Source organism: Dendrobates tinctorius, unplaced genomic scaffold, assembly GCF_039654945.1.
Source record: "Dendrobates tinctorius isolate UK_male_01 unplaced genomic scaffold, ASM3965494v1 ptg000126l, whole genome shotgun sequence".
Taxonomy (NCBI): domain Eukaryota; kingdom Metazoa; phylum Chordata; class Amphibia; order Anura; family Dendrobatidae; genus Dendrobates; species Dendrobates tinctorius.
The window spans coordinates 8,612,261-8,625,980 of NW_027361794.1; the positions used below are offsets into that span (position 1 = coordinate 8,612,261).

At 44.4% G+C, this 13,720-nt stretch overlaps 1 protein-coding gene across 7 annotated transcripts in view; it reads left to right on the forward strand.

Annotated features, from left to right (window-relative positions):
* Nucleotides 1-13,720, forward strand: part of LOC141047286 (uncharacterized) — a 527,896-nt gene that overhangs the window by 198,854 nt on the left and 315,322 nt on the right. The gene's annotated exons all lie outside the window — the stretch shown is intronic.

Consider the following 13,720-nt stretch of genomic DNA (forward strand, 5'->3'; position numbering starts at 1 on the left):
CTAATTCATTGCGAGTGTTCTGTCCTCACTACATGAAGCAGACTTATGTAGCCATATAGGCAGATAAACCACTATACCAAAGTCCAATAAGGAGACTGTAGTTGAGTCTGTGCTTTTATTGAACATTATAGTATATTGATGCAGTGAAACTGTAAACAATCATATATGTATAATCAGTGCATGGTACAGCAGAAATACACATTATACATTGTGCATGAACGTTTATAAAGATAGTAACTGACCTAGGAGTACGACTGACTAGACTAGGTTAATATTAGAGCAGAAATTAACTATAGAAAGCATAAATACATACCGGCAATGCAATTGCAAGGGGATGTAATGGAGGAGCCTTTCCTTGAATACTCAGTGAAGGAAAATGGAGGGAGATGGAGGCTGAGCTACCATAATGCATTGCAAAAAATGGGAAGAGATTCAGACATAAGAAATAAGAAAAATCAGAAAATAGGACTGTGAACATGACTCTGGCCGCTAGAGGGAGCCAAAACACTAAACAAATAAAGATTATGAATATGCAAGTTTCTCTATACTCATACTAATAAATAACTGCAGAATTATGCAAACAGATAAACAGAGGTAACAAATTAGATGTTGGAGACAGGACACTCCCAGTCTGGCATCAACAGATGTCACTATCCCTTTCTTCTGAAGGCAACAATAGAACCAGTTCAGATACCGGTCTGAAAAATGTCTTAGGTTCATTCCCTTTGGTCATCCTTAGTTCAACTATGCGGATGTTGCCGTCCTTGCCCAGGAATGTTGCGGTAAATAGACCAAGTGGCGACTTATTCCGGTGAATTTGGCAGTCTTTCACAAGAATGAGGTCACCTATGCCAGATTAGGCCTAGTAGATTGCCACTTCGTCCGTGGCTGCAGGGTCGACGAATATTGTTTGTGCCAAATGTCCCAGAAAGTATTTGCAAGACTTTGTACCTGTCTCCATTGGCACTTGTAGAGTTCCTTAACATCGAATCCTCCTGGAGGGGCACTGGACAGTCCTGTTTTCTGGGTAAGGAGAGTAGCTGGAGTCAATAACAAGAGCTCTTCGGGTCATTAGGAACTGGAACCAAGGATCTTGTGTTGCTTATAGCTGTGGCTTCTGTCATGAAGTTGATTAGGCTTTCATGGGTAAGCCTCGCTGCTCCTGCTTGAATAATAAAAATAATATAATAATAATCTTTATTTTTATATAGCGCTAACATATTCCACAGCGCTTTACAGTTTTGCACACATTATCTTTGCTGTCTCCAATGGGGCTCACAATCTAAATTCCCTATCAGTATATCTTTGGAATGAAATAATGGAATCTTTGGAAGAAGAGTGGAGTAAAGAATTCTCCATACTAAACCAATCATTCATTACCAAGATCCTCCCATGTGTGAAGAGTGAGGTGGGTTGAACGACCATTTGCAACTTTGGTAACTGGGGAACCTCTCGAGGGTCTAATAGTCTAGATTTGAAGGTATTCCTAATTCTTCTGCACCGATGAAGTTAGTACCTCTGTCTGAACGTATATGCTTGATAGGACCACGGATGGCAATAATACGTCTTAAAGCATTGATGAAGCTTGACGTGTCGAGGGACTCAATGACCTCTATGTGGACGTCTCTAATTGACATACAGGTGAACATGACTGCCCAACGTTTACTGTTGGCTTGGCTGCTTTTCATATGACGTGTAACAACTGACCAAGGCCAAAAAACACATTGAGACCAATGCTGGTAAAAGGAGGGTCTGGGTTGAGTCTATCTGCTGGTAGGTCAGCCATCTTTTGGGTTTCAGTCAAACCATGAAGCTTATGACAGGCAATGCATTTGAATATGACACTACTGATGAGTTTCTTTGCACCGACAATCCACAGGCCAGCAGTTCTGATGGCTCCTTCTGTAAATAGTCTTCCTTGGTGCTTGGCCAGATTGTGGTAGTGTTGTACGATTAAGCAGGCAACATGACATTTTCCAGGGAGTATAAGAGGGAATTTCTCCCAAACTCCATTTCAGCTTCTTTGAGTCGGCCTTCTACTCTCAGCAGGCTGCTGTTGTCGATAAATGGGTCGAGTTTTCTCAATACGCTGCTCGTCGGTATTGCAGCTTTGTTAATAAGACATTGGATTTCTGCAAAGTAGGTTTAAGCTATAAGAGTCAGGCAGGTAATGGCTCAAATAAGTGACTTCCAACTTGAAAATTTGTTGAACCTGTGAGATCCAAGCTGGATAGCAGAGGTCATTGTATGAAGTGTAGACACCTGAGGGGGGATTTCAGCATCTGAGTCCTCTCCTACTAGTTCAAAGGTGTCTGGGAAACTTTCCTCAGTGTACAATAGTTTTGGTCCTGAGTGTCAAGTTGTGCTTCCTAGTCGACTTGCATCAACTGCTCTAGTTGCATGATCTGCAGGATTCTTGTCCATGGGTATGTAATGCCACTCTTTCGGATGAACTGATCTCCTAATTCGTAGCACTATGTTATTGACATAAACATAGAGTCACCTGGTTTCATTGTGGATATATCCCAGGACTACTTTGCTGTCAGAGTAGAACCTGGCCTGTGTCAGGTCGATATCCATCTTGGATGCGATGAAATACAATAACTCAACGGCTAAGACTGAGGTACAAAGTTCTAACCTGGGTACAGTGTGCTCTGGTTGTGGTGCGAGTTTGGCCTTCCCCACTATGAACCCAACGTGGCTCTGACATTTGGAGTCTACAGTTTTGAGATAGACAACGATGGCAATTGCTTTGACAGAATCATCTGCGAATATGTACAGTCTTTGGCTTTGTATTTCTGTAAGGACTGGGATTGCATATCTGTTTTGTCTGCTCTTGCCCTTACTTCTGATGGATTCTGCCCTTAACCAAGGTGGAGTTGCTGGCTTCACAGGGGCCATCTTGTTTCCTGTCTGAGACTCCTTGTTTCCTGTTTGCTGTATACATAAGGGAACTCTGCACACTATGCATTGCTTGTGTATCTTGTTCTTTACTTGCTGCCAAGCTGGAAGGACTAGCAACCTGTTTGCCCCTTCTACTCTTCGGGATACCCCGCTTGTTCCCGTATCTACATACCACGGAAGGTCTCTGCTGCTATACCTGCTCTGCACCCACCTCTGCTACGGTCTGCTCTCCATTAGGCCTGGGCTCTGGGTCCTTGATTCCGCATTGCTGGACTGGATTTCACACCCTCGGTCTGTACTATTACTTGTGCATACTACTGAGACTGTCTTAGTGTCTGCTTTGCATCTGTCAGCTGAAGTGCATATTTCTGCAATAAGAAATATACATCTTGAACTGTGATATACCGTGTCTGTCTTAATTTCTGACCCACGTCATCGGGCTCCATAGAGTTCTAGTATAAACTTATAACAGAATACACAAGCCACAAAAGATGGAGCTCACTGGGTCAGATACGGTGGAGACACGAGTGAAAAAGCTGTGCTCATTTGTCACAGGACTGCACGGGGAGCTGCAAGCAATTAAGACTAAGCTGGGGGCATTAGAGGCTCAAAGTAATCATAATGCAAATGTAGCTGATAATTCTATCCAGGCTATAACCTCTTGCCTCTCAAATGTGGAGTCTACAGCTGCAGCTGCAGTTCCAGTCCCAGCTCCAACTCCAGATCTGGTTTTCCCCAAACTCCCACCATTCAGGTTTGGTGGAGAAAGAGAGAAATTTCATGGCTTTATGATTCAATGTCAGCTGTATTTTTCTGCACGTGCAGCTCAGTTCACAACTGATCAGGATAAAGTATTAACCATGATAATGCTGCTGACAAACAAAGCTTTAGCCTGGGCAAATCCTCTAATTGAAACCAATGATGCATGTTTGAATTCTCTGAATGACTTTATTGCTGCTATGTGTCAGATGTTCGATTATCCTAACCAAAATGTCACGGCAGAAACTGCATTATTAGTACTTTGCCAAGGAAAGCGTCCTATTATGGCATATGCTATGGAATTTCGGAGGTGGGTGCTGGACACTACATGGTGTGACTCAGCAAAATAATGCAGTGTTCAGGAGGGGTTTGTCTGCTACCATTAACCCTCCGTCAGGAACAATGGATCTGACAGGCGCAGCTCTTCTACTTTCATTTCTCCCTTCTCACCAGATTTTCAGGAAACCCCCTCCCTCTAGATAGTCTCCTGGCTCTAGCTGCTGTGTGAAACCTGATACCACAGTTGGTCTGCAGAGCTTCAGGAAGGAAGATATAGCTGTGCTGGCTTCTCAGGCTCATTGGTCCCTAACACATCACACTTTATAAGGTTGGTATGTAATGATTTTAGTCATTACTATTGTTTATTTAGCTTGTTTTATGAATGGATGGAGAAAGGTTTGTGGATATTTCATATAAATAAGGCAGATTTTCTTACAAATGAAAGTGTACTTCTCAGGAGTTTTGAAATTTGTGTATATCAAAGTTATTACTTTTATGTTGAGTAAATGGGTTTGTTTTGCACCTGATAATGTGTAGTCTCTTTTATTACATCCCTATGAAGGTCTCTGATCACTTTTAGATCACTGAAATTGAGAAAATTAGATATTCTAGGCATTTTTCTATCCTGCGCTTGACAGGCACATTACAAGTTAGTGCGAATATTGTTCCTGATGGATGAACTGGCTCAGGGTGAATCACCTACTAACCTGACTGACTTTATAAGTCATTGTATCTGGATAGATATTCGTCTCATGGAATGCCAGCAGGAGAAGTGCGCTGAGGCCAATCATAATAACCCCATATTCCTCCCATCTTCCTCCAGGGAAACTTAAAATAAGTCGTCTTCTCCGGCAGAGGATGAACCTATGCAGATTGAGGCGGTTCGAAGGAGTACCATCGACACACGCAAGGAACAGCGTTTTTGAGAAAATTTATGCTTCTACTGCGGAATATCGGGTCACTACATTTCGGTCTGTCCAGGAAAAAATCGCAAGTCCGCAGCTGCGGTAATCGAATGTGACTTTTCTGATATATCTTCTGTTGGTTCTCAGTTAAATACTTGTAGGAGGGTGATGGCAGATGAAACCCCAGACTTCCCTGACTCGAGTTCAGAAGCATCGTCATCTGTGGGTGAGGAGGTTCTCTCAATAAGTACTGCTATGACGGTCTCAGGCGAAGCCGGAAAGGATACACTTTGTACTATTCCCATTGAAATCTGGGTGCAATCCTGTTGGAGTACTAGTACAGCCATGATTGATTCTGGGGCTAGCGGCAATTGCATGGACATTGAATTTGTCAAAAAACACGGTATACACTCGCAGAAGAAACGTTCACCAGTGTTAATGAAGACTATAGATGGGTCCCTGTTGGTATCCGGGCTGGTAGACTCTCAAACTACCCCTCTGAAGATTCGTATGGGAGCAGGTCATTCTGAAAAACTGTCGTTCTTGATAATTTCCTCCCCTAAATTTCGTACAATTCTAGGGTTACCATGGTTACAGCGGCAGAACCCCACTATCGATTGGAGGACAAAAGAATTGCAGTTTCCAAGTAAACAGACATCATCCACAATTAACTTCAATCAGACCAGGCTCTCGCAATGGGAAGACCGACGCTCTGTCCAGGATTCATTCGCATGACGTGACCTCGGCTTCGCCTCCAAGGGCCCTAATGTCAGAACGAAACCCCGTAAGTGTGCTGCACAATCAAGACCTATTAAAAGATATTAAAGAGACCTACGCCACAGATTCACTTCTGATTCAACCATCTACTCAGGTATATTTAACCTTAAAAAGCGGCCTTTGGATTCAGAGACAACATCTGTATGTCCCGGAAACAATTAAATTAAGGGTATTGAAACTAATGCATAACTCTAAGATTGCCGGTCATAGAGGAATTCAGAAAACTCAAGAATTTGTGTCTCGCTTCTTTTTGTGGCCGACCTTCCGGAAAGACGTTCGACTGTATGTGTCATCATGTGAGGCATGTGCCAGATCAAAAGTTCCTCGCTTCTCACCTACTGGACTATTGCAATCTCTTCCTCGACTTCCGATAAACATGTCTGTGCCTGCCGACCGCACTTCATCTCTTCAGGAGAATCTGGAAGTTCTGAAGCAGACACTGGCAGCAGACAGATTCCGTAAACCAGTACCCACATACAAGGTAGGAGACATGGTTTGGCTTTCAATGAAGAACTTGAAACTCAAGGTTCCAACATTAAACCTGGGGCAGAAATATGTTGGTCCATACAAGATCAGCAGTATAGTGAGTTCTGTAGCCTGTCGACTCAAGTTGCCTAGCTCTTTAAACATACATCCTGTTTTTCACGTCTCTCTGCTTAAACCGGTAGTGGCAAATCCTTTCTCCGGGCGCACCTCTGCTCCTCCTGGTCCAATTCTCATTGACGGGCAGGAGGAATTCATCATGGAGAAGATCATTGATACTCAGATCCATTGGGGACGACTCCAGTATCTGGTAAAATGGCAAGGATACTCGTCTAAAGAGAATTCCTGTGACCCTCTGGAGAATATTCACGCTCTTCATCTGATCAGACAGTTCCACAGCAGGTACCCCAATAAACCAGATGTTAGATCGTCCAGAGGACATCTTTAAAGAGGAGAGTAATGTAAGGACTGGGATTGCATATCTGTTTTGTCTGCTCATGCCCTTACTTCTGATGGATTCTGCCCTTAACCAAGATGGAGTTGCTGGCTTCACGGGGGCCATCTTGTTTCCTGTCTGAGACTCCTTGTTTGCTGTATACATAAGGGAACTCTGCACACTATGCATTGCTTGTGTATCTTGTTCTTTACTTGCTGCCAAGCTGGAAAGACTAGCAACCTGTTTGCCCCTTCTACTCTTCGGGATACCCCGCTTGTTCCCATATCTATGTACCATGGAAGGACTCTGCTGCTATTCCTGCTCTGCACCCATCTCTGCTACGGTCTGCTCTCCATTAGGCCTGGGCTCTGGGTCCTGGATTCCGCATTGCTGGACTGGTATTCGCACCCTCGGTCTGTACTATTACTTGTGCATACTACTGAGACTGTCTTACTGTCTGCTTTGCATCTGTCAGCTGAAGTGCATATTTCTGCAATAAGATATATACATCTTGAACTGTGATATACCGTGTCTGTCTTAATTTCTGACCCACGTCATCGGGCTCCATAGAATTCTAGTATAAACTTATAACAATTTCTGTAGATGGCACATTCAGGATGAAGAGGGCTGCTAAAGAGTTCTTCCATCCTTCCCATTGGATCTTCATATCAGGTGGCAGAGGTGCATCCCAGTTAAGATGTTTCCCTAGTTAAGTCTCTTAGTAGGGCCTTGCCTTGTATAGTGGAGCTGCGAAACCCAATGGATCGTACAGACTGTTGATGGTAGATAGGACTCTACACCTCTAGGTGTGAAAGACCTTTCTTCCTAGCTGACCTGAAAGGTGAAAGTGTCGAACTGTAGATTCCAGAGAAGCCTGATGCTGCATTGCATTGGTGCAGGGTCTGACCTCAAGTCCAGGTCTCTGAGACCGTTTCATAAGTCCTGAGAAGGAAATGCTTCCATGAGTTCTTAGCTGTTTGAGGCTATTTTGTGAAGCCTGAGGTTTGAGCAGGTATGCATCTCCTGGGCTCTCCTGAGAAGACTGATGGCAGTCTCATTTGAAGGCATGGCTTTCAGACAGTCATCAATATAAAAGTCTTTTTCTATGAATTGTCTGACATCTGATCCATATTCTGTTTCTCCTTCTTGAGCTGACCTTTTGAGACCGTAAATGTCGACTGCAGGCGTAGGGCTGTTGCAAAAGATGTGCACTCTCATGCGATACTCTGTGACTTCTTTAGTAGGATCATTGTCTCTGTACCAGAACAATCTTAGAAGTTCCTGTATTTGTCTCTCACAATAAAGCAATGGAACATTTGCTGGATGTCAGCGATGACAGCATTGGAATCCTTACGGAAGCACATAAGTACTCCCAACTAGAGTTGAGCGACTTTGGTCGGATTAGGTTTCATGAAACAAAATTTGTTTCAGATGAAACAGGTCCGACTAGGGCAAAAAAAGTCACAGTTTCGACCGAAACCCGACCCCAATGTAAGTCAATGGGGAATAAAAGTCGGCATTGAGTGGATGCATTGGGGTCGGGTTTCGGACGAAACTCTGACTTTTTTTGCCCTAGTCGGACTAGTTTAATCTGAAATAAATTTTGTTTCATGAAACCCGATCCGACCAAAGTCGCTCAACTCTACTCCCAACTAGAGTTGAGCGACTTTGCCTTTTTTTGGGTCGAGTCGGGTTTCATGAAACCCGACTTTCGCAAAAGTCGGGTGGAACGAAATCTGCCGATTTTTGTTAAAAATCGAAGGCCGACTGAAACACGAAACCCAATGCAAGTCAATGGGGAAGCAAAGTCGGCAGGGAGTGGAGGCCAGGAAACACACCTACAGTGCCCTTTTGAATGCCAAAAACATCAAATCTTATTACTGAAGCTTTTCAACCTTAATTTACTTCATAATACTAGTTACGCACTGAAAAATGGGGGTTATTTGGCTAAATTTGTGGGGGGGGTAGGGCTGGCTTCAGGTTTTCATGTGCCCTGGGCGAAAGAGCGCCCCTTTAACACATACCACAACATATGATGCTCCGATACGGCAGAGAAATAGCGGTATAGTACAATGAAAAATACTTCACTTTTTACATCTCATGACTGATATCCATTTTAAATTCTCCAAAAGCTCCAAAAACGGACAGTCCCGGCACTCTAATGACATGAAAGTAGAGTCTTTGCAACGACAGTCTTTTTTGTTGTGATTTTATTTTTTGTGGAAAAAGATGGTGTTACAATCCAACGTTTCAGCTCTACATCTCGAGCTTTCATCAGGGATATGACTTGGTCCTTGGTTATTTTTTTTTCCCCAGAGCACCTAAGTTGGGGTTTGAGCCTGTCATATCTACTTTAAACCAAAAACGGACAGTATCTTACTCCATACAGTATTATGGCCACCGCATAGTGCGCTATACAGAGTAATGAGGCCCATATATTTCACCATACAGAATCATTGGTCCCATATAATGTTTGAAACAGTATATGATGAGCTCCACATAATGCTACAGTATATGTTGGTCCCCATGGATGAAGCTGCACTGTCTTATGGGCCCAAATAATGCTCTATATATAATGGGCCCCATTTCTAATGCTCTAGTGTATAATGGGCCCTGTAAATGCTGCTCCAGTGTCTGATGTCCACCTTTGGAATGCTCCAGTGTATGGTGGGCCCCATATATCATTCTCCAGAGTATAGTGCTCCTCAAAAATTGCTGTCCCAACATTGAAAACAATTAAATAAGTCTCCTCAAATAAGTCTCCTCGCTAGGGAATCCCTGTACTACCACCATCAGCACCAGCTGGCCCCCCCACGCCCACGTCCGCGGCCTCTTCCACCAAACTTCCAAATTTAACACTAAATAGACACAAAATAACATCACATATATGGTACTGTATCAGAAGCGTACAGCTCTATTCAGTCAAAGGATAATTGTCAATCTCCATATATATTCCATCAGTCACACAGAGACACTCCTGGCTCAGTATGGATTAGACAAGAATATAAAAAGTAGACAAAGTGTACAGTATCATCAGATAGCAGGTATATATAGCATAGTTTAAACATTAACAATGTATGTCTATATATCATGAGCAGTGTTGAGCCACCCCACTAGTGCTTTGGTTCGTCGCACAGGAGGCAAGTTCGTCGAACCACACTGAAAACAATGGCAGGCAAACACAAACACATACTAACACATAGAAAACAATTACAAAACACCTTAAAAGGTGTCCCAAAGCAAAAAAAATGCTCAGAAGACAAAAATAACATATGGAAAAGGGCAACTACATTTACAAAAGAGGTGGAGGAGTAAAAGGAGGAGGTGGAGGAGACAGAGATCTAGGCTTGTCATGCCCTTATGAAGTCAAGAAAGTCTGGACTAAAATGTAAAAACCAAACCCCCCCAAAAAATCTGAAAACGAACACGATCATATACCGTCGTACTTCCCACCAATAAATTATGGCAACTGGCGATCGGGCGGCATTATTCCCATGAACCTCCAAACAGCGTCCATGAAGCCAAAGTGTTTGCTTTCCGGGGGCAGTATGACTGCAAAGCTGAACCTTAAAGGAATGTCCAAAAGGGCACCACCAGGAGTGGAGCCTGTGGCTTAATTGGACTCCACCCGGGAAACCACAACCATGCCACCTCAAAAAAAGATGCACACATTGAAATCTTTGTCGATTGTGTGTGTGTGGTGTGGTATGTCCGTTTGTAGTTGTGCTAGCGATTTGTCCGCTTTATTCTGTTAACGAACGAGACTCCGGCATGCCCCTGCGGTACGCGTAAAGCTTACTAGAGGGATACGCGAGGCTCTGGCATGCGCGATCGAGCAATAACAGGGCTATCATGGCCTTCCATGTCCGGGGCTACATGCGTGCTACACTGAAAGGACCATCTTTTGTCGCTTACAGGTGCAGATAACCCGCTGAACACCATTAGTGATGGGGATCTGGGATTCCAATTATTCGCCGTGAACGATGATTTCCCAGTAAGTGCAGGACAACAGCAATTCCTGATTTCGGCCTAACCGCCATTCCAGAAAAAATGCAAAACATTACGTGTCCAAACCACAGGTGCTGTAGCTTGCTTAACAGCTCTGCAGCCGTTCTCAGGCCCAGTATGGATTCTACAAGATTCGAGAAAGTTGATAAAGGGTACAGTTTCACCGGATCACACGTATATATGTTGCATAGTTTACACATTAAAAACCTATGTGTATCGATCAGGAGGCAAGCTCAGACGGTCTCAGGCCCAGTATAGATTAGACCAGATTGTACAAAGTTGAGATAGGGTACATTATCACTGGATAGCAGGTATATAGAGCATAGTTTAAACATTTAAAATCTCCGTGTTCTCTGCATGGATTACACAACAATCTAAAAACTAGAAAAAAGGAAATGTATTTTAAGCGTACACCATGATACACTTTTGGTGGTATTTTTAAATCTTCATTTATATTTCTGCCTCAGTAAGGCTAGTTTCACACTTGCTTTTTTTTGCAGCGCGTTTTTCCCGCAAAAAACGCATTAAAAAAACGCATACATAAGCATACAACTGCTGCGTTTTTTTCAAGCATTTTTATGAGCATGCATGAAAAAAACGCAGCGTTTTTATGCGTTTGTATGCGTTTTTAGCGCGTTTTTACCGCGTTTGCGTTTTTTTCCAACATTTTTAGGTGGCCCCTCACAGTACCCAAACCATGACTTTACTAACCCTAACCCTGACCCTAACCCTGACCCTAACCCTAACCCTGACCCTAACCCTTAACCAAATCATACTTAACCCTAACCCAAACCCTAAACCCTAACTAACCCTAACCCTAACCCTAACCCTGACCCTAACCCTAACCCTAACCCTGACCCTAACCCTAACCCTAACCCTAACCCTAACCCTGACCCTAACCCTAACCCTAACCCTGACCCTAACCCTTAACAAAACCATACTTAACCCTAACCCTGACCCTAACCCTAACCCTAACCCTAACCCTAATCCTGACCCTAACCCTGACCCTAACCCTAACCCTGACCCTAACCCTTAACAAAACCATACTTAACCCTAATCCTGACCCTAACCCTGACCCTAATCCTTAACAAAACCATACTTAACCCTAATCCTGACCCTAACCCTGACCCTAACCCTAACCCTAACCCTGACCCTAACCCTAACCCTAACCCTAACCCTAACCCTGACCCTAACCCTTAACAAAACCATACTTAACCCTAATCCTGACCCTAACCCTGACCCTAATCCTTAACAAAACCATACTTAACCCTAATCCTGACCCTAACCCTGACCCTAACCCTAACCCTAACCCTGACCCTAACCCTAACCCTAACCCTAACCCTGACCCTAACCCTTAACAAAACCATACTTAACCCTAATCCTGACCCTAACCATGACCCTAATCCTTAACAAAACCATACTTAACCCTAACCCTGACCCTAACCCTAACCCTAACCCTGACCCTGACCATAACCCTAACCCTAAACCCCCTTAACTAACCCTAACTCTAACCCAAACCCCTAAATTCCATGGTTTAAAAAAAAAAACGCATATGCAAAAAAACGCATACATGAGCATGCCAGTGCGCACATATGCGCATCCATAGGCTATAATGGCCATTTTTAGCGCAAAACGTGCGCATATGTGCGCATGCGCTTTTTTGCAGGGCCAAAAAATGCAACATGCTGCGTCTGGAAAATCCCAACGCACACCCCAAAAAAACGCAGCGCATGAAAATCGCATACATGCGCTGACCAGTGCGCAGGTATGCGCACCCATGTTAAATATAGGGGAAAAAACGCATGCGCAGGTGTGCGTTTTTTTCCAGCGCTAAAAAACGCAAATGTGAAACCAGCCTAAGACAGCCCAGACTCTCTGAAATAGGAAATTAGATGCATACAATTATTTACCTAAAGTCTAGTGATTGCAGAAATCTACGAATTACTATTCACGGGAACAACTTCCGTCACAATTCTCAGAGGCGATGCTGACCCTCAATTAATTAGTGCGTGGACACAGCAAAAACCTTTTTTTGTGAAGAAAGTGTTGCTTTATCGCAGTACCGTTGATCCCATTGCCGTTACTCATATCCATCCAATTTTGAACACAGGGAGAGATGTAAACATGGTGCTCACTGCCTATCATGATCTGTCACGTAACTTTGGAGTGCAAAACACAGAAGCCACAGGCCATAGGTGATTCAATTGGATTGCCATGAGAGGGAGGGCACATTTAAAAATGTGCGCTGGAATGTCACACATCTGTGGGTAGGAAAACTGTTAAAGCTGATGAGAAACCACCACTGCATCTCATTGTGAGTCGACGTCCATAAGAAATGGAAGCCATTGATCATCTGAAGGTAGATCCTGGCCAGCAGGACAGGGCATAGCTACGTCTTAACCATCATCTTCTATCAGTTCACCAAATTCGAAGTGCCAGTCCCAGTGATGGATTTGACAGCCCAGACTACACAGCGGAGGAGCAGGGAGAGGTAAACATTGCAAATGCTGGGGCCCTGCCCAAGCAAGGGGGGCTCACTCGTGGGAATCGGCACTGGCACTGGGCCCTTCATAGTACAGCGGTGTGTCTGACGGCGGGTGTGCACCACCACCGTCAGAGACACTTGATTGCACTATGAGGGACCCTGTGCCAGTGCCTGTGCCCACAGGTTGGCCCACCCACCTGTCCAGGGCAATGGTGACCACCCAGATGACGGTACTGCCAGCAGACTTGGGCAGGCCAACCACAAAATCCATGCCAACCATCTCCCAAGGTCTATCCGCCACCGGCAGAGGATACAATAACCCAGCCAACCTCTGTCTAGAGGACCTGTTCCGTGCACATGAGAGGCATGCTTGTATGTATTCCTTAGTGTCTTGAGCCATGTGCGGCCACCAATACGACCTTGCCAGGAGTTCTGTGGTCCGCTTATTGCCAAAGTGACCACCCACCCTGGACGCGTGTGCCCAGGCAAGAACCTCCGGCCGTAGCTGAGGAGGCACAAAGGTCTTGCCCGGTGGCACTGACTCGAGACCAACTGGAGCCACTGTCGTAAAGCTCTCTGAAGGGAGAATTAGCCATGGCTCAGCCTCCCCTTCCTCCGCTGAGACCACCGAGCGCGAGAGAGCATCCGCACGAACGTTCTTCTCTCCAGAGAGATAGTGCAAGG